The sequence below is a fragment of the Sus scrofa genome, chromosome 3 (genome assembly GCF_054392235.1).
Source record: "Sus scrofa isolate SSC_HxYL_T2T_F1_AM1 chromosome 3, Sscrofa_HxYL_maternal_Yorkshire_Landrace_v2.0, whole genome shotgun sequence".
In the NCBI taxonomy this organism is placed as follows: Eukaryota; Metazoa; Chordata; class Mammalia; order Artiodactyla; family Suidae; genus Sus; species Sus scrofa.
The window spans coordinates 127950906-127973372 of NC_139385.1; the positions used below are offsets into that span (position 1 = coordinate 127950906).

Here is a 22467-nt window from a genome sequence, read left to right on the forward strand (position 1 = left end):
TTATGTTGCTTTATGCTAATCCTAACGGGCTGCTTCAGGCTGGAACAACATGCTGGAAAATTGTGGTCAGCAGTACATTTCCTTTGATGTTACTCCATGCCAGATCAGCAGGGAGTGTGCACAGCCTTGGTTGGGTGTAGTTCTCAAAGTTCAGAACTCTTATTTTAGTCCTACATCTGGGGACAGCTCCCTGCACACAGCTCTCATCTTGCTCTCATCTTCCATTCCATTTAAAGACTCTCCCACAAAGGACAGCTCATGGGTTCAAAGGAAACACCTCATCTTTGCCCTTATTTTAGGTAGCCCTTGCTTACTGGTTTGCTGGAATAGAATTAATTCCTTCTTCCTCTTTTTCTTCCCCTCTTCATCCTCCACTTTCTCCTCCTCTACTTCCACCTCCTCCTTCTTTTCTCCTGCCTCTTCTGTTTCTTTCTCCTCTTCCTCTTCCTAGTATTATTATTTTTACTATTAAAGCAAAATGAAATTTGAGAGAAGGAGTGGCATATGGGCCATAAGAGAAGCATTATTAGATGACTAAACTGTTGTGTAACATTAAAGCATTGGATACAGCTTCCACTCTGATAACACTGTAAATACCTTCTCACACAAAAACACTGAAATTACCATCCTACTGCAAAACATTACTTAATGAGCTTTAGCATAATAATAATATAATTACTAAAAATACATGCTAAACACTTTACCTTCATTATCTCCTACAATCCCCCTAAAAAGCCCACAAGTTTGGAGCCGCTGTCAAGGTTAGTTGCTTAGGCTCTGAGGTTGGGGTGCCCGGTTCAAACCCTGACCCCACCTCTTGTCTTCTGTGTTGAATTGGTAAAATCCCTTAACCTCTCCAGATCTCATTTTTTCATCCATTAAATGCTGGTAAATGGTAATATATATTTTATAGGGTTGTTACAAAAATCAGCATACAATACCAGATGTAAAGTGTTTATTAAAATGCCTAGAAAATGGTAATGAAATGGCTAATATTTAATCAGTACTTACTGTATGCTAGCCACTGTCCTAAGAGCTTTACATACAGCATTAATTTTGTCTTCACTATCTTTTCCAGTTGCTTATTAGGAAAATTAAGGTAAGTGAGGTACAGTAACTACCCACTGGAACACTGCTCCCTGGGAAGTATGTAGCAACAGCAGAACTTGAATCTGGACATATGTGCCCATGGCTTATATTAAATAATCAGTAACCATTCATTCTTATGATTGTCGTTGCTATTTACAACTCAAATATCAAGGTGGAAACCCTTTCCTAACATAATGAGAGGAAAGATGATTTGACAATTGCTTCACAGAACTAAATTTATAGACACAATCTAGTGAGCATGATGATTAGTATAATTAAACCACTTAACTGAGCACTTAAAAGCTCGATAATACCTGAGGCTTGTTTCTTCTCCCAGAAACAACAGCTCCATACTCTCTCTTTCCCCCTGGCTTCTGCTTTACGAGGCAAGAAACTGGGAGCAAGCCACAGGAGGGAAGTTAGGCCTAGAGTTTGTACATGAAAGCTCTCTTACCTGTGTTAGCTTCCCTGGAAAATCATGTACTCAATAAAGGGAGTCTTTGGATGGAAAAAAGAATCACATAGAAATGTTTAATTCACTGTAGTGTGACTGTCCTCTTACAATATTCTGTGATGAGGGATATATTCTACATCGATGCTCACCAACTCGGTAGCCTCTAGACATGTGGCTATGGAGTACTTGAAATGTGCAACTGAAGAACTAAGCTTTGTTTAATTTAATTTTAATTGATTATAGGTACTATAGCCTCACTTATTTTTCCTTTCACAAAGGGCAACCTTAACTCAGATAATCTGGCTTCTTCTCAGATTGCTTCCCCACATCTTTTCCTTCAGATCTTTTTCTTTAGGTCTAGAATTCCTGCTTAAAATTATATGATGCTGAATTGGTGATTGGTGACTGGCTTTCATTTAATAATACCATAAAATATATTCTTCTCTCACTCTCCATCGGATTCAACATCCAAAGCTGTATTCCTTTCATTCAGTTCCCTCCCTGGGTAGTTACCATACAAATGGCTCGTACAAACCATGTTATAAAATTGAGAATGATCAACCTTGAAACAACACTGAGCAGTACTATGGACTTGCTACGTTTTTCAGCATCTTTTCCTTGGTGCTTGCTCCATGTTATGGCATTTTGGCTTGATGCACTTGATATCATGAAGCCATCAGCATCCACTAATGACAAGGTGTTGACAACACTGAGGAATTATCTGCCAGTTGTATACAATTTCTTGAGGACAGTGTTTTCAATAACAAGGAACAAAGCATATGCCTTGGAACTTTGCAAGCATAAAATATTTTCCTGCTTCTTGATTTGCAAAATCCCCATCCCAAATATGAACTGAGGGGTATTAAAGGACAAAGCTGAAAGAGTCGAAGAAAAGAAATAAAAGAACATATGCATCCTGAGATCAGTTATATTTTTGAATAAGCTTTCTTTAGAAGTGATAGAAATGAATTCTATCAGATGAGGCTGTGAAGACTCTTTCAATTTGGCAGAGACTCAATGTTCTATTGCAGAACAGAATTTAGTGTTGACAGGCAGTATGGGGAGAAGAGGGGATGCCCGTCTTCTGTTCTTGACTTGTAGTCCACAGGAGGACCTGGTTTTGTGAGCCTCTCACTTACCTGGTGCTGGTGAATTTCTTAATCATCCTTCTAACAGGACAACATATTATAAAATTGTTGGTCGTTTCAGAACATCATACTAAAAGTACCATAGTAAAAAGAAGCTTATCAAGCTCAACCATTCTGACCCCAAATTTTATTTCATAGAATTCACCAAATGGAAGTAGATAATTCTGGCATCAGAATCTTAAAGATTTGCATTTGAAACACAGTCTAACCTTTACAGATGGGCACTTCCCTTTTTCTCTGTGATAACTGACTTCTAGAAACCTTTAACCTCTCTGTAGCATCTTAAAATAGATGCCTCATATTGGAGGAAAGAAACAGGTAGATGATACATTATCAGTTCCACGGCCAATCTAGCCACACGGTCAGAGACAGCCTCTGGAGGAAGAATGGGAGAAGGGCAATTATGATGACGGTGATCTGTCCTTCTGCTTCTGCCTGCTCGGTGCTATAGCAAAAGCCCTCACCTGAAGTCAGAACACCTGGTTTAACCCTGACACTAATATCTAGGTTCCCAATTTAACCCCCTCTTTCCATTTCTTTGTTTGCAGGGGAGAAATGATAATTTTCCTAGCCCTACCTCAGCTATTTGAACACCAAATAAAATAATGTTTGCTAAACACTTTGGGAATTATGTGGATTTGAAAATACTGTGATATGTTTATAGATGGCAGCACAGATACAAAATTCAGCAGTCTGATTTGTAGAAAGATGATAGAGATGCTTGTAAAAAAATATTTCTTTTTGGTGGAAAAAGGGGGACAAAGCCAGAGAAGAGTGTAGGAGGGAGAGAACTACAGGCTTTGCATTGCATTTAATTATGGAACGTGATAAAAATTTTTCTGTGTCTGAGAGAGGATAAATTATCAACTATATTATAGAATGAATTCCAGTGAAACCCCATTCCATAAGGAATCAAGTCATCTGAATTCAATTTGGAAATTGTTAAACTTCACATAAACCAGGATGTCTTATATAATATGTCCTATTATATCTATAAGCATGATATCAAACTATAAGCCAATTCCATAGATTAGGTTCAAGGAATAATTTTTTCCAAAGGAAAGGTCTATAATGAAGTGCTCTGATTGTTCATGGTATATGGTGTGCTTAGAGTTATCCCTCCAAATCTAGAAAAACAGAAGGTTGAGTTCCCATGTACCAACGTACAAGCCATCATGAGTTTTCCTGGAAAAAAAAAGTCTATGTATGCGGCAATAATAATAATGTAGGGGAAAAAAAGATTGCAAAATGAAAGTACAGAGTTTCCTGTTTGTTATTTTTCAAAATAATGACTGTGGGTTCTTTCCCCACAGAAAAGATGCTATTTATTTTTTAATGATGAGCTGTTTCCCAGAGAAACAAAGTGGCATTCTGTCGACACCATATGGCGGCGGAAAAACAGATTCCACCGTGTTCCATTTGTTAGACTGTCTTCTGTATTTCTGTATCCATAATTTATGTGGGGGCCTCTGTGATTGCCAAAATATTCAAATAGATTTCTCTTAGCAGGGCAGCCTGCATGGGGGGAGAAAGGTTTTCAAAGCAGCAGGACCTGAACAGTCTCCTGCTGCTCAGAGAAGAGAACACTTCCAACTTCTGTCCTTCTGGCGGCTTTCATTGTAATACTAATTTACATCCTCGGTTTAGGGACCATGTTTGCATTCTGAAAAAGCAGCTTATGTTCTTTTATGCTAATACAATCATACTTGAATTATAACCCACACCCTTAAAGTCATATTACTCCTTCTGCCTCCGTGTAAGCATAGAACCTGGCCTTTGAGAAATTAATGGGAGCTGGTAAATTGAAACGGCCAAATGATACCATTTTGAACACATTGATTCTGCAGCTGGTTTCCAAAAAGACATCTGAAGTGGTTATAGATACATTAAAAATAGTCATGAAGCCTTCCTTTGCTGTCTAAGCATATGATTCCCATCTATGTATTCAGAGGCTGTTTTCAGTGGAAGTTCGAGTGGTGTTCTCTGGTGTATAAATAGAAACATGTTCAATACATGATACAGAATAGAAAGAGGGGGTTTGATGAGTCAGACTAATTGATGTTTTGGCAAAAATGGAATGTCTGAGAAAAGTTACATGTTCATATGCATACCCAGATAACAAGAATTTAAACCATAAGGATTCTGTTGCAAATATTTTTTTCTTTTCTTTCTTTTTTTTTAAACTTCAGAGAATCTCAGATGTTCTTTCAGTAAGTTTAGCTATTGCATGTTCTATTGTAGTGCATTCAGGGAAACATAAAATGATTTCATATGGAAAAAGAAAACAGACGTAGGAAATACTGTTCAATTACAGATGGAAGGTATAGCAATGATGCAATAATACTAGTAGAAGGCTCTTTTCCTCAATCTGTTGTAGAAGGGCTAAATGTTTAGTTTACCAGAAATACATAGGACGTGATTTGCTGTTTGTAAGTTTAAATAGAAGTGTAAAGCTTTGACACATGAGGGGTAGAACTAAAGGCTCTGGGACCTTAATTGACCCCATCTTTTGTTCTTTATGTAAACCATGAAATCTTTTGCCTGGAGATGGGTCAAAATATCAGAGGCAGTGTTGAGGGCAGTCTCAACTGGTTTGCCGCATTATTCACAGTGTCCAGTCACTCTGACCTGGCTCTAACCCTGGTGGTAATAGATAACACAACACTGACTCATGTCTCCAAATTCCAAAATGCACAAATAAAGATTTGTGCAATGTTGATACCTGACAATTAGGATATTTTTAAGAACCTCAATTCTCCCAGGAAAGATTTCAGAAGGGAAGGCTTAACTTGAGTCTCACCCTATTGTTAGAACTCAAATCTCATACTTTTCCCCTTTTCAATTAAAAAGTTATACATTCAATTAGACTACATCTGTGAACCTACTTTAGCAGTAATTAAGATGAACATTATGATATGAGTAATAAAGAGTAATAGTTTTCTTCAATCTCTTGGGTTTTTTGAAATACATTTTCTCGATGGAAATCAAATTATTTTATTTCATAGAAATGATTCCTCTCTATTCAACAGGGTGAAACGATGCATGAGGTGCTGCTTGTACAACTACTAAGTCAGAATGATTAAGAATGAAGTTTAGTAAATAAAGTTATTGGGTGGCTGCTTTCTCACAAAAGGTCTGGAACTGTATTAAATTAACAGGAAATAGGTCTAGAGTTTTCTCTAACTGATTCTCAGTGGAGAACAGAAATGAAATGGCCTTATTCAAGGACATCCATTAGGAATCCATAAATATTTTATAAGGATGGAATAAATTGCTTATTTTCAAACAGGTGCTATTGTAAAATTATTTTGATTTTTCTTTTGCCTCGGGGCTCTTGAACAAAATAACAATATATCATGTACATAGTGCTTAGATATTAGGTTATGTCTGTGTTTTCCGTAATTGGCTTAGCTAAGTGGAGGGAAGCTCACACTTAGGGTTCCTCCGCTGTGTCCCCAGTGTCTTTCCAGAAGGAAAATCATGCCTTAAATAGGACCTGCATCTCATGGCTTATTCTGCAAATTGTCAACTAAAATGGTACCATTTCCTTCACGATAATGACAATAGATTGAAATGTATTCTGCCAACATATATGATAGATAATTTCCACTCTCCGTCAACACATTCAAATGTTCTCTATGTTTTGAGGGTAGTTTCTCATTTGAACAATAGCAGAAACATTCTGTTAGGGAAAAAAGTATTTCTGTTCTTTATTTTTGATTTTGACCTCATTTTTCTTTTGGATTGCAGGCTTTAAATAATGTATATATTATAGAAGTTTGATATGGAAAAATTTGCTCCTTCAAAGAAATGATGTCAAAAAAGATGGTGCACTACCCCACCATCTGTTTACTTCTGTTTGTATCTCTGGGAGGAGAAAGAATCTGAGCTGAGTCATCCCAATTCTGCTTCTCTGTTCTCTATAAGACCAATAGCATCCATTAATGAGCTAAGCTGTAAGCTGCAGTCAGGGCCTGATCTGTGGTCAGGTCAGGGATCAGTGAGAGGCCGAAGACATCATTCGTTCCATGGAGAATAGTAAGATGTTGTTGAGATAAAGACGAGATCATTTTCTGGCCATGGTCAGTTGGTCAGTAAGAAATTGTGAAACACTAACATGAATCAATTTCTATGAATTTAAACGTCTTGGAAAAGCAGATGTGCACGTTTCAAGGGGAAGTTTCCCCCAAGAAAAGACAAATGATGAGAAACCAAGAGAACTGCCAAGAGGAAAAGATGACAACTAAAAGAAAACTATCTGGGTATGACTGTTATCAATGTCTCTCAGCTCACATCCTCTTTCAAGAGAATGTGCCCCTGATGTGCCCCTGACTGAACCAGGGAACTCCCCGACCCTTGAGGAAGGACCGATAAGCCAGGCTGATCCAGTCTGATTTTGTCTTTTGGAAATTTGACCTAGGAGACCCAGAATATATGCAAGTTTGTGGCTGAGTCAACATAATCATGATACTAGCATAAAGGTTCAAAAATAGCACTACTGCTACTGAGGCCCCTGGGGTTTCTGTATCTGTGCAGTTGGCCACATGTGGTAAATGGCATTATTGACACTATGTTTCTCCCTATAAAACTCCTTTGCCATGTAGCTTTGCAATGCCTCTTCCTAAAAGAGCAGAGTCTATTTCACTTCCCCTTGGTACTGCCTTTGATTATTTGACTTGCTTTAACCAAGAGAATGGGGTGAAAATGACTATCATTGTGCCACTCCTGAGAGGAGGCTTTATGTGGCCTTAAGTATTTTCACCTGCCCTCCTATTGCCTTTTAGACGCCAAATTAGTAATCCCACATTTCTTTGTGAGGGTGGAATTAGCATGACAGAAAGTTTGCTGCAGGATTTAAATGTTTAAAGACCTCAGGCCTACATGGTGACCTGCACTGGGGCCTGGCTGCCTGACTCACTGGGAGAGGACTCTGCACAGTGGATGGCCCTGCAAATGCCCACCTGTGTCTCTGGGACAGTGCCTTCCTGCCTTCATGTTCTTTAGTCATGGTCATAGCTTGGCTCTAGTGTTCCTCTGCTCTGAAACCATCTTTCTCTTTAGCATGACCTGTGTCTCTCTCTTCTGACTCTCTATTGACAGAAATTCATGATCAAAAAGAATATTACCATTTCTCTTTTAAAAATATCTTGGGGGCGCTTCTATGGGTCCCAGAAGAACAGACTGAACCTATGATCCAATTTTGTAAAAATAGCATTCGTTGTTTAACTTCTTTAAAGACAGCAATTTTACCTCATATTGCCGGCAAAATGGCAAAATGTGGGAACGTGATTTTATATTGTAAGCAACCTAATATCTTGCTTTCCCCCCCCTTCCCTTCGTGGTGCTCTGAGTGTGGTAATAGAGTTGAAAGTGTTATTATGTAGAGGAATTCTGACCTCCTCCTTCGGGGCTGAGAGATCACACAGAGAGCAGGATGCAGAGGGCCAGTGATCTGTTTCCGGCAGGACTAATTGATAAGGAACATATTTTATGAATGAAGTTACAAGATAAAAACTGAGACTGATGAAATACCCCAATGACTCCAAAGTAATTAAGGAAGGCATTCCACATACTACCTCTAATTAGACACTGAGGCCGAGAATTCACAACTGACTGGCTATTCTCCAGTGGTGCTGACCCCTTGTTTAATACAACAGCAACTGAGAGTATGCCTAACTAAGGAAAGGAAAACCTTGCTTCTCAGGTGACAATAGGCCATTCAAGTGAGGCTGGGTGGGTACTGGGTAATGGCAACCACAGGGAATTTAACACAAGCCCTAGGTTTTTCAAGTGATTCCTTGAGCCAGACAAGTTCAAGAGATTTTTAAAATAATTTTTGTAAGACACCTCTTTTCAGCTTTAAAAAAAAAATGATTAAAAATAAGTCACAAACCTTTGAAAAATGTGTTTATTTTCTCTCATCATTTTTATTCAAGTCTTTAGTCTTGTAATTTCCCTTAATCATTATGCTTTTCAAATATAATACTCTACACTTGCATTGATTCTTACACCTTGAACAATGCTTGCTCCTCACTTGGCTATCTTTCAAGATCGTCCCTTAAATTACCCTCATGGAGATCTTACTGTTTCTCAAAGATGTGGTGAAAATACCATAGAAGCCAAAAACTAAATTTTAGTCAGTAGGTATTTGTTAGCTTAATGTGTGTTTTGGCAAAAAGGGACAGTTAGAAGAAAATATGACTAGGTACTTAAGATCTGGACTATTACGGTCTGTTCTCAGAAATGAGACAACGTACAAGGAAGAGAAACTAAGAGCGTGTGACAGAACATGATTATGTATGAAATGCTGCACCAGGCTCTATTTGCAGAAGTTTGGATGATGGGAGGTAAGGCTTAGCGAGGGAAGAAACTCAGAGGACATGTGAAGGACATTGAATTCGCACAAGTGGGACAGCAAGTCGAGTGCATGTGCCAGAAAGAGCATTAGCATGGGGTGTTCATGACATAGGGAGAAAGGTGTTGTTTGTGGGTTTGTCTCCGTTGCCGGATCTCATGAAAACCAAGCCAAAATCATATACAGCTGACTTCTGAACATCGGGGAGGCTAGGAGTGATGATCCTGCTGGGCAGTGAAAATCCACACGTAGCTTGTAGTCATGGCCTCCCTATGGAATTCCTCTATATCTACAGTTCCACATCTGCAGATTCGACCAACCACAGATAGTGTAGTACTGTGGTGCTTACTATTAAAAACAAAAAAAATCACATGTTAGTGGATCCACACGGTTCAAACCCGTGTTATTCAAGGGCCAACTGTATGATTGTTTCATTAGCGATAAATCAAAGCCATTTGCCAATTTAGAAATAACTCGAGAGGCCTGGATAGAAATAATTTAAAATCCCTTTTACTCCTTCCTTATTTAAAACATCCTCCCTAAAGAAGAACAGAATCTTAGAACAGACAGAGACCCTGGCAGACAGATACAGGGAGAAACTTATTCTGAATCATTGATGGGGCACATAGGGTTATGAGCCCCTAATATGTTATGTGATATTTTGTTATATATTTCAAGAGGAGCTTCGTGGCTCTATTGTACTTCTAACGGCTTTAAAACCCTTATAAGGGTGAAAAACCAGTGGTCTATAGCATCTTCCCAGGGGGTCATCGACAAACAGTGTCAGGGATCTCACTTCCCCTAATTAGCCAGTCTCAATTTCAACAACTCTAACTCTCTCTGAGTTACACTGGGTGGAAGGCTCCCAGAATGGTGGTCAATGGACAAGCCCATGACCATTGCTCCTCTTTGTTTCCCTGAGTAAATCTGGGAGACATTTTTACTTTGGGTTCATAAGTTTCCTTCCTAATGAGTAGAAGCGGTGTACAATAACATACCAATTTAGAGTTTTCTCTGACATTTTTTAACGTTGATATATTAGAATCCCCTTTCCACTCACATCTTTCAGAAGTGGTGCCAATAATGTGGGGGACAATAAATTATTCAAAGTGGGGGAGCCATATAACAACCAGGAAGCCAGCAGTTTATTAGAGATAGCTGCACACAAATGCACATTTGCCAGCAGTGCCGGCAAATCAGACATGATGTATGTCCTTTCTCACACGCCCGCAATGTTTAATATCTTTGAAAGACATTAAAGATGTCAGATGTTTAGACCACAATCTCAGAAGTAGTGAAAATATAGTATCACTGTTTACAAAAGGGCTTAGAGATGGGTCGCAATTACCTATGCCTGTCTTCTCCTAAAGGGTAAACATCTTTCATATATTTGTTTGCTGGTGTACTTTGCTTTGCAAAATAGTTCTGATCCTGAGGTGCTGTTTGTTAATCCAATCCCACTTTACCATAAACTAGAATTATCATTTCAGAGGCAGTTATACTTCATTTATGTTCAATTTCCAATTCGTGGAGGCTCCCATAATTCACATTTATTTATCCCCTTCCCCCCAACCTTTGTTTAATATTGAATGATTTATAAGGCAACTACTTTAAAGCATTGAAGGAACTGTTTCTTTTTAAGCAGATAATAGTGAATATTTTTGGGCCACGTAAAATATGATTTTACTAATTCTTTTGCTTTCTAGATTGGCTTTTGGTTTGTCTTCATTTTTCAAATTAATTTTTATTATAAAACACAAACATATAAAACAACAGAATAGTATAATAAAGACTAGGTGCCCATCATCCAACCTCAACTCATGACCAGTCATGTTTTAACTATATCCGCATATTGCTTTATTTTAACTTGAAGCAAATATTAGACACTATATTAGATCATTTAATTCATAAATATTTTAGGACTTCTAAAAGATAATGGCATTTTTAAATGTAATTGAATTGCCATAATTACACATGAGAATAATTAAGATTTTAATATCATTAACTATCTCTGCTTAAAATTTCCTTATTTTCTTGTCATTTTTCAGCAGTTTGAATCAAGATCTTTATAACATCGTTTTGTTTGTAATTGCTTGGTGTGTCTCTTAAAAATATTTTATCAATTCTTTCTCTATTCCTGTCTTAGTTTTGTCTTAGTTTGTTTTTTTTTTTTTTTTTTTTTTTTTGCATTTTGTTTGTGGGAAGGGAAAAAAAAAAAAACAGATTTAGGGCTTCGCTCCTTTACTTTCAAGTACTTTATATTTTATAGACAGCTTGTACTTATTGCCCAGGAATGGGTTAGTCTGACACAAACTACCGTGAGCAAAGGAAGTACTCCTCTTTGTCTTTTAATCCCACCTGTTATCCCTTCCACTCTGCTAATACTGCTCTCATGAAGGTCATTACTACCCTCCATATTGGTAGATTCAATTATCATTTCTCTGCCCTTTATTATTTGATGCATGTAAAGCATTTGACCTTGTTATTTCTTTTCTCCTTGACTCCACTTGGTGTCAGGTCCTAACAGTCTTTAATATCTACTTCTAGTAGATTTAATCCAGTTGCTACTTTTTGTGTCTCTTTCTTTCTTCTTTCTGTTTCTTTCCTTACTCCCTTCCTCCTTTCTTTCCCTTTCCCTTCCTTCCTCCCTCCCTCACTCCCTCCCTCCCTCCTTCCTCCCTCCCTCCTTCCTTCCTTCCTTCCTTCCAGCTGTGGTCATGGCATGCTGGCTAGGCATCAATCCAAGCCACACCAGTAATCAGAGCCACTGCAGTGACAACATCAGGGAATTCACTGAGCACCAGGGAACTCCTCTGTGTCCTTTTCTTTACACAGCTCATCTTCTCCCCACAACATTTTAGAGTGCACCAGGATTTAGACCTGGTACTTCTTCAGTTTTCTGTCTACGCTCACTTCCAAGTTGACCTCATGTCATATACCATGACTATAAATACTATAAAACATTTTCCTTACCTCTGACTAGATTTCGCTTCTGAATTCTAGATTCATAAGTCTCACTATGTTCTTGAAATTGCTCATTTGAAGTTTATTAGATATCTCAAACATACCCTGTACAAATCTTAACTCTTAGTCTTATCCAAAAAGACTATTTTCCTGCTCTCCCCTCAGCAAATATTAACTTCATTCATGCTGTTGCTTAGTTCTCAACACAGAATAACTTACAATACCTCTTTTTTGACTCAACTGTTACATCAAGTGCATTGTCTCTGCTTTACTTTCAAATATATTTAGAATCTGGCCACGTTGCACCACCTTCTCTTCTACCAACTTAATTCAAGACATTATCGGCTTTCACCTAGAGTATTATGAGTATTTAACCTTATTCTTATGTTCTTGCCCTGTTATAGTCTTATACCTATTAAGCACACAGTAGCCAGAGTAATCTTTTAAAAACCTAATTCAGACCATGTCACTGTTTCGCTCAAAACCATCCAATGGAGAGTTCCCCTTGTGGTACAGTGGAAATGAATCCGACTAGTATCCATGAGGATATGGGTTAGATCCCTGGCCTTGCTCAGTGGGTCAAGGATCTGGCATTGCCATGAGCTGTGGTGTAGGTTGCAGATGTGGCTTGGATCAGGCGTTGCTTCGGCTATGGCATAGGCCAGCAGCTGTGGCTCAGATTCAACCCCTAGGCAGGGAACTTCCATATGTCACACCTGAGGCTCTAAAAAACAAACAAAAAGAAAGGGGTTAAATAAAACATCCAATGACTATCATCTCCCTCTCACCCAGAATAAAATCCCAAACCCTCCTCATTGCCTACAAGTCCTGCTGTGATTCTGTCTCCCTGACAATCTCTCTGTGATTTCCAATTTCACTTCTCTAAACCACATCCCTTTTGCTGTACTACTCTGTTCTCCTTGCTGGGCCTTTGTGCTTGCTGTTCCCTCTGATTTGCATACTCATTCCCTAACATCTGAGCATCTTTCTTCTCATTCAAATAGACTTCTCCTTCTAATATGCCACCATATTAGAAAAGCCTTCCCTATTCTTCCTATTTAAAATAGCACCACTTCCTTCACCATTCTCTATTTTCTTATCTCATTTTATAAAGCTTCATGACATTGGTCTTGGCAATAGTTTTTTGGATATGACACCAAAAGCACAAGCAACAAAAGCCAACATAAATAGGTGAGGATACATCAAACTAAAAGGCTGCTGCACACAAAAAAGGAACAATCAGCAGAGTGAAAAAGCAACCTACAGCAGAAGGAAACTGCTTGCAAGCCATATATCTGATAAGGAGCTGATGTCCAAAATATGTAAGGGATTCCTACAGCTCATTAGAGAAAAAAAACAAAAAAATAAAATAAAATAGGAAAATGGGCAAAAGACTTAAACAAACACTCCTTCAAAGAAAACATACAAATGATCAGCAGATACATGAAAAGATGCTCAATATCACTAATAATCACAGAACAGAAATCAAAACCACAATAAGAAATTACCTTACACCTGTGAGAAATGGCTATTATGAAAACAACAAGAGTTGTTGCTCTAAGTGTTAGTGAGGAGGTGGAGATAACAGAACCCTTGTACACCTGGTGGGATGTGAGTTGGTGAATCCACCATGGAAAACAGCATGGAGATTTCTCCAAAAACTAAAAGTAGAGCTACCATACCACCTAGCAATCCCACTTCTGGCTGTATATCCAAAATAATTAAAATCATGATCTCCAATAGCTCCCTGCACTCTCATGTTCATTGCAACATTATCCAAAAGAGCCAAGATTTGGAAACAACCAATATGTCTACAAACAGATAAATGGATTAAAAATGTGGTATATACAACAATGGACTATCACTCAGTTTTAAAAAGAAGGAAATCCTGCCATATGTGACAATAAAGATGAACCTGTAAGACATTAGGCTAAATGAAATAAGCCAGTCACAGAGCAAAAATACTGCATGATTTCATTCATATGAGGTGTCTAAAATAGTCAAACTCAGAAACAGACAGGAGAACAGTGGTTGCCAGGGCCTGGAGGAAGGCAGAAATGGCACGTTACTATTCATGGGAATAAAGTTGCAGTTATGTAAGATAAATAAATTCTAGAGATGTGCTGTCCAACACTGTGCATAAACTTAACAGTAACATTTTTAATTTTAGGTCTCGAGAGACGTTGTTTGTTTACTGTCTATCTTCCCAGCGACAGAAACCTAAGCTCCATAGTCTCAGGCACTAGGCATTTTTTGATTTTTGTTTTTTGTTTGTTTTTTGGTTTTTGCTATATATTCTATATTTCCATCAGTGCCTAGGCCACTGTAGGTGCTCAGCAATATTTATGGAATGAATGAATGAATGTAGTGAGAGGAAACAGAGGGCATATGAGGAAATAAAAGAGGACCAATATGGGAAACTCATGTGCAGAGGGAAGGGTGAGTTAGGCAGGCACCAGACTACAGACTACAGACTACAGACTACAGACTACTTATAAGCTACATAAGAAATCTTTTTTTTTTTTTTTTCAAGAGAACAATCTAATGTGCAGTCACTGGCGTGTTTTAAGCAGATGGACTGATGTGACCAGCTTTAGGTTTTTGAAAAAATAACTCTGATGTGGAAAGTGTATGATCATTTGGGCAATTGTTCTCCGCCCCAGACTAATTAAATCAGACCCTCCATGGGGTGAAGCCCAGGAAACAGTGCTTTTGAAAGCTTTTCAGGTGATTCCAATGCACGGCCAAGACTGGAAACCAGGAGTTTGGGGTAAGTTACCCGAGGAGGCAAGATGGACAAGATTCGAAACACAGGAGCATGAATTCCTGGTCTCAGCTTTGATATGTTAAGAGCTTTGAAGGCATTACACCTGTCATAACGAGAAGAAGCTGCGCAAGCTGAAAATCAGCTGACTTGCTTGGACCAATCAGAGGCTTAAAGTTGCGGGGCAAGGACCAATCAGACTTAGCCTTGCAGGGAAAACCACCGCCCTGACCTCTGGAGCGTGAAGTGGTGAAGTGCAGGAGGAGGAGATACATCACCCAAGATCTGCTTACCTGGGGCGGAAGCTGCTGGGACCTTAAGCTGGTAGGAACACCTTAGCGGTTAATTTTGACAAACGACTCGAGTCCAAATCTGGTTGGCATGAGAGTGAGAAGCTCCTCATAGTTTCCCAGGGTTTTCCTTCAGGAGCCCCACCACTTTCCCACGGGAAGGAGCTGAGAAAGCTCCTTACATCGTCTTGGCAGAGCAGGGATAGTCATGTCCCCCAGACCTTTGTCCCAAGCAAAGGACTAATCTCCTGGGTGAAGGACGTTGCCAGAAGGCAATTCCAAAACTTTATTCCAGCTCTGGGAAGGGAACTCGGCCTTACTGCCTCATAGCCTCCTGCCTCAGCCTTCCTGTCTTGCCTAAGAGACGGAGAAGAGCCTGGTCAGTAGGGGAAACGGCTTCATGGAATTAGGCTGAGTGAGAATGTTGTCCCTGGGAAAGAGACTAAGGGTCGGTGGGGAAAGCTCTACCCCTGGAGGACAGACAGGCACCCCAGAAGGTCTCACCCCTGGACACAGGTCCATGAAAGACTGAGTCTCAATTAGAAGGTTATAGACTATTCCCCTCCCCCACACCTCACCACCACACACCAGGTGAGGGAGCTTCAGGTCATAATGACATGGGTTACAGGTGAAAAAGCTGCAGGACACAGACTGAGGAATACACAGGAAGCCCCAAAGCTGAGAGGGAGGAGAAAACAATCTTATGGGAGGAATTTGAAGCAGCAGTTGTCTCCAGGGACAACAAATATTAATCACAGCCTAACTCCTAAACAGATTATCATAATCCTGGCACAAAAGCCTATTTACTGCTGTGCCTATTACCCTCAACAACTCTGGCTTTCAACCCAAATTCACAAGTCAGGTCAGAAGGCAAAATGACACACTCTCTGAAGAGAGCGTTTTCACAACCAGATTCAGATATGACAGAGATGTTGGCTTTATCAGATGGGAACTTAAAATTATTAAGATTCAGATGTTAAAGGCTCTTGAGGAAAATGCAGACACCATGCAGAATCATACATGGGGATAACAGAAGCTGAGAGATGGGCACTGTAAGAAAAAATGAAAATAGAGTTGGAGAAAGTGGCTTTAGGCAGGAATAGGGTCAACTCCTTTAACATAAGAGGGAAAAGAAATTTTAGTGCAAATGTAGGTGGGCTTTTGTAGGTATGCTCTTTCTATGCTTGCTTTGACTCCTCTGTTAAATTCAGTCCTCTATTTTGTGACCACTGCTGCCCCCTAGAAATAAATGTCTACTGACTGGAGAGGTGCAGGGTAAGGAGAGGCAGTATTAGGACAACAGCTTGTATGCAGGTTCTTGTCCTCCTCTGGGGACTGTTTCCCCCGCTCCATTAGCGCAGGTGAGGCATATGGAAATTCCCAGGCTAGGGGTCGAATTGGAGCTACAGCTGCTGGCCTACGCCACAGCCACGGAAACGGAGGATCCAAGTTGTGTCTTCAACCTACATCATAGCTTATGGCATCACCGGATCCGTAACTTACTGAACACGGTCAGGGATCAAACTCCCAATCTCATGGATACTAGTTGGGTTCATTACTGCTAAAGCCACACAGGAACTCCTTCTTTGGGGACTGTTAACTAGTCTTATCTCTCCAGGGGACCTGGATGGCTGTGGGACTGCAAATAAATGCTATGAACACATGAAGAAGTATGTCCCTCAATAGGATTTGTTGGTGAGGCTTTACATAGACCAGAGATCATCCACACTTAATTCTATCACTCAGCCAAGTAAATGTTCAAAAAGGTGTTTTCTTTAACTTAGGTATGTTGGCTATTGTGCCACATTAGTATTCTTATATGAGATTCTAGTGATAAAAAAAGAATGTTGGGGAGTTCCTGTCGTGGCGCAGTGGTTAACGAATCCTACTAGGAACCATGAGGTTGCGGGTTCGGTCCCTGCCCTTGCTCAGTGGGTTAACCATCCGACGTTGCTGTGAGCTGTGGTGTAGGTTGCAGACGCGGCTTGGATTCCGTGTTGCTGTGGCTCTGGCATAGGCTTGGCAGCTACAGCTCTGATTCGACCCCTAGCCTGGGAACCTCCATATGCCGTGGGAGTGGCCCAAGAAATGGCAAAAAAGACCAAAAAAAAAAAAAAATGTGTGAGAGGGAAAATATCATGAACTACCATTTATCAAACACCTATTATGGTTCGAGCTCTGTCCTATACCAGATCTTTTACAAAACTCACAGTGCCCCTTCCTGGTAGGTTTTTTATACTTGTGGAAGCGGAAGCCCTGAGAAAGGAATAAATACACTGAGTTGATGAGAGGTGCATATCCTGTACAAACTGACGTTTGATTTTTAACTCTCCAAACTTACTGCTACTACACTGTTTCCTATAATTTCAAAATATGGCAAAATTTAGAAGTAGCCAAGAAAAATAGAAATGGGCCCTGGAACAGAGGAAAAGATTTCTTGGCATGGTTATTGAAGGTGTTTTACTTAAGTTTTTCCCATCTAAATAATTTTTAAATCTAAATATTTTCTATGTAAATAAGGATGAGACTGTTTGCAAGGGCAGATAGTCTGGAGCATCACCAGGAAGCCAAAATAACAAATATTATACAGTTATTTCTTGATTCCAAGACTCATGTTTTGCCTTTATATTTTAACAGTTTGGAGGCTGGGATGCATCTTACTCTGTCAGGAGAAACTCTCTAATAGGCAAGAAAAGGGGTAAGTTATGATGACGTTTTTTCTTTCCTAAATAAATTAAAACTTAGTTCTATACTGGAGGTGAAGTTTTCTCTGATTTACACCTCAGTTAAAAATTTTGCATTGGTAGCATTATACTCTATTGGTGTGAATATAAATTTGGACCCCTAATGATTGCTTTTAATACCTTTACAAGATTATAGTAAATGCAATATTGAAAAAAAAGTGACTCTAGAAGATTCCTTAGCAGGTGCCAGAAGGTGCAATTAAAGGCAAGGGAGATTGCTAAATATTTTTAAGTTAAGTCATGTAATCTTGAAAGCTGTGAGGCTGATGTGACCAAGGCATGTACTGTGAGGGACTCTTGCTTTGCCTCTGAGCTTCTATTTTGTTGGGAGCTTCCAGCCAGCCTTGTAGACAAAGCAGTTTAACTTCCAGTAATACATAATAAATTAAGAAAACTAAATAAACTAACAAAAAGTTTGACCAGATAGTCAATTGATACAAAACTGTATGCCTCACTTTCATGGTCAATTTTAGGGGAGCTAAAATGGCCCGCTACTGATGGAGACTTTTTGATTGGTGGGGGCTGGGGGTGGGGCAAAGGATAGAGATGAAAATCCCACTTGGGATGCTGAATAGCAATACAAAGTTTCACTACTGCTACACAAACATTGCACAAAAGAAAAGTCTTTGCATAAGCTAGCTGATTGTTATGGGTACAAATTTATGAAGGACTTGAAGAAGAAAAGCTTATGTGTGATAGTGGTCAGGCAAGACTTCCTAGGAAAAGTACTGAAGGAAGGTAAGACTCTTAAGAGTTTGCAAAGTTAAGAGTGGGAACTATCTTGTATATGTGCCTCCCTCCTCCACCCATCTAGTGCCTATGACAGAATCTTCCCCAAAGCTGCACTGAAACAGTGTTGGAGGAGCTTGAAAAAAGGGGGGACAGCACCTCTTAATAGATATAGAATGGTTAAGGTCATGGAAGAGCCTTAAAAAAAAGCTCGACAGAGACCATTCCACTCTTCATACATCTACTCCAGTTACATTCTCAGAATCAGCACCATCCTATTTTTAAACATTTCATTTGTCAGCTTTTTAGGATTAAAATAATGTCCAATTTGCTTAAAGTGCTTTAGGCAAAGTATGATCAAATTCATTGATGACAGTGACATTGAACCAGAATGGACAGGGACAAAAATATCAGGGCCCATTAAAATGGACCCATGGATAAAGAACCTTCTCAGCTCTATGCTCTACCACATCCAGGATTTACTGAAGAAAAAAAAAAAAAAAAGAAACAGTCATAGACCGATTCAGAATTGACCTCAGAGGCTATGATTTTACTGCCTAAGGGACTGAATTGTGCTATGGGCAGACCAAGAAATCCCAGAGGATGGTCTGAATAATCACCTTGTCTCCACATGTTCTCTCAGCTTAAACCGTTTCCCTCAAGAATGCAGCAGGGAAGGAACGGCCCTTGACACGCTCATGTGGAAATGTTACCACACACGCATATATATTTAGATGATTTTAAATCAGGGTTTGTAGTCTGAACGAGTACAGCTGTGACACATATGATACATTAGGACGTGATAAAGGCAGAGGAGTGCTTATATGGTTTCCTATCATCTCTTCCATTAACACATAAACAAGTCTTTGTCTAATACTTGGGCCAGATAACTGAGCATGACAAATTCTTTCAAAAGGGTAGCCATAAAATACAGTAGGAAACAAGGAACCAGGACACAGTGTGATGTGCTGTGAAATTGGGGAATCAAGTTCAGGGAAATCCAAAATGTTAGATTAAAAGTCCTGTTTCTACAAGCGAGTTGTCATATCTAAGCAAAGGTGGTCTTTCTTTAGTTTTTTGAGATCAGGCTTGTTGAAGGAGGGTGGGGATGGGAGAGAAGGCAAGGCAATCAGGCAGAGCTGTACAGAGGGTGGTTCTTATTAGAATTCTTGAGGACTTTTTAAGATTCAAAGTCCTGCCCCTATGGGTGTACTTACCTTCTCCTTGAAGAAGTACTGAGCAGCTGGGAAGCTCCAGACACGGTGGCCTTGGTAGAAGGTCACAGTTAAGCCTTTTGGAAGTCTGGATGGTAAGGGAGGGGGCAAGGTATCATGAAAGCCAGAGAACAGAGGTCTCAAGTGACAGAGACCCAAGCAAGAAGACCAAATGTAGAGGCTGCCACTTGAAAAGGAGCTCCTAAGCCTTTTCAACAAATGGCACTGGAGCAAGTGGGCATTCATTGGCAGGAAAAAGAAAAGGAGTGAGGGCAAGAGGAAGGAAAAAGAGTAAAAGACCTTTGATCTAAATCTCACATCTAATAAAAAGTTAACTCAAAATGGATCATGAACTTCAATGTAAAATGTTAAGCTGTAGAACTTTTAGGGAAAAAAAATAGACAGTTTTTGAAATTTAGGGCTAGGCAAAGAACTCTTAGACTTGACCCCTAAGTCACAATCTCTAAAAGGAAAAATTGATTAATTAGACTTCAGCAAAATGAATTTTTTTTTTTGGTTTGGTTAAAAAAAAAATCTCTATTAACAGGATTAAAAGATAAGCTACAGTCTGGGGAAAAATATTTGCAAACCACATATCTTACAAAGATTTGTTATTTAGTATATAAAAAAACTCTCACAACTCATCAGTTAAAAAAACCAACAAAGATATAAGCAAAAGACATGAACAGATATTTTATCAAAGAGGATATAAAATAACAAGCATAGGAAAAGATGTTCACCAACATTTGCCATTGGGAAATGCAAAGTAAAACCACAGTGAGATATAATTGCATACCTATTAGAATAGCTAAAATTAAAAGTAAAAAACAGTGACACCACCAAATGCTGGTGAGGCTGTAGAGAAACCAGTTTACTCATATATTGCTGGTGTCAATATAAAATAGTACAACCACTCAGGAAAACAGTTTGGCACTTTCTTATAAAACTAAACATGCAATTCTCATACAGCTCAGAAATTGCACTTGGGCCCAATTATACCAGAGAAATTTAAATTTATGTTAACATTCATACATGGATGTGCATAGAAGTTTTATTTGTAATAGCCAAAATTTGAAAACAACTCAGATACCCTTCACCAAAGGCATGATTTTAAAGATTGTGGTATATCCATACCATGGAATACATCTCAGCAGTAAAGAGGAACAAACCGTTGATACATGCCACACCTAGGATGACTCTCCAGAGAATTATGTTTCATGACAAAAAAAAAATTCTAAAAGTTTTCATAGTGTATGGTTTTATTTATATAACACTCTTGAAATTATAAAATTTAAGAATGGAGAACAGATTAGTGGTTGCTAGAGATTAGAGACAAGGGTTAGGGGAGGAGAGTGGGAGTTAGGTATGGCAATTAAAGGGCAATAAAAGGGATCCTTGTGCTGATAGAAATTTTCCGTATCTTGACTATGTTAATGTCGGTATATTGATTGTGATACTTACTGTACTAGAGTTTTGCAAGGTGTTACCAGTGGGGGAAACTATAAAGAGTACAAGGGATCTCCGTAGTATTTCTCAAAACTGCGTGTGAATCTACAATTATCACAAAGTTCAAAGTTCGACTTAAAAAATGTGAGGGATAGTCCATAAAATTAAATATATATATATATGCCATCTCCTTCCAAAAGTGCAAATTGCATATAAGTTAACTAGATTCTGGGGATACTGAGAGCAGTGGAGCTGATGAACTACTTGGAGTTTATTTTCCAGCTATAAAAATAAATTTGGGAACTTCCTTAGTGGTACAGCAGGTTAAGGATCCAATGTTGCTGCAGCAGTGGCGCCGGTCACAACTGTGGTGCAGGTTTGATCCCTGGCCCCAGAACTTCCACATGTAGTGTGGGTGGCCAAAAAAATGAATTTGAATTACTTTAAGCAGAGGAATGCCATGGTAAGGATTATATTTAATAAAAGTCATGGTTTTTCTGTGATACAGATTGGAAGTGGTGGTGTCTTTAGGACTTGGGTAGGGAGACTGGGGAGAATGCAAGGTAATGCATGTTCAACCAGCTGAACTGGTAAGGAACTGGCCTTCCCAGGGAAGAGCTTTGGGGATGGTGAGGAGGGAGAAACACACAAGAAATGCATAGATGGTGGATCAACAGCTCATAGTGGTTGGTTTCATTTGAAGTGAGGCTTGGGCAAAGAAGAATATAAATGAAGGACCATTTTTAGCCTGTTAGTCACTAGAGGCATGGCGGTGCTTTTCCGCAGTCAGGTTGCAGAAAGGCAATTATAGGGGGGAGGTGCTATAGGAAGAAGAGTCCAGTCGTCTAGCGCTCATTTCTCACACACTCATGGAAACCGGTCGTCTAGCGCCCATTTCTCACACACTCATGGAAACTGTGGTCTGGAGTGATGATGTCATAGTCTAGCCTACAAATCTTGATTTCCTAACTCTATGACTTGAATTCTCAAATATCACATTAACTGTCCAGAATTTTCATCATCCCTTGAAGAGATGTATTTTGTGATCAACTTATGAACTTAAGTGTAAGCCACTGTCCCTCTAACCACATTATTGCAACTCTATTTTGGGGAAGCAGCGAGAGCATCAGATTCATTGTGAACCCATCACAAAGCACAGGATTCTGTTCAGAGGAGGTATTCAGCGTGAATGTGGTGTGGAATGTTTTTGGGAACTGACTCAAGCAGGCTCTGTCCAGATGGCAGTGTCATAGGCTACCTTGCTCATGGA

The 22467-nt window shown here is 39.3% G+C and overlaps 1 protein-coding gene across 4 annotated transcripts in view; it reads left to right on the forward strand.

The window, feature by feature from the left end:
- The window catches only part of LOC102165540 (uncharacterized), a 1338477-nt gene that overhangs the window by 548409 nt on the left and 767601 nt on the right, over positions 1-22467 (forward strand). The window contains exons 4-6 of one of the 4 annotated variants that reach the window (XR_014842475.1): positions 6442-6953; positions 14181-15098; positions 17702-17762. The gene's annotated coding sequence lies outside the window, so the exon portion shown is untranslated. The remainder of the gene's footprint in view (positions 1-6441; positions 6954-14180; positions 15099-17701; positions 17763-22467) is intronic. The other 3 variants (XR_014842474.1, XR_014842473.1, XM_085019942.1) reach the window with 3 other exon arrangements.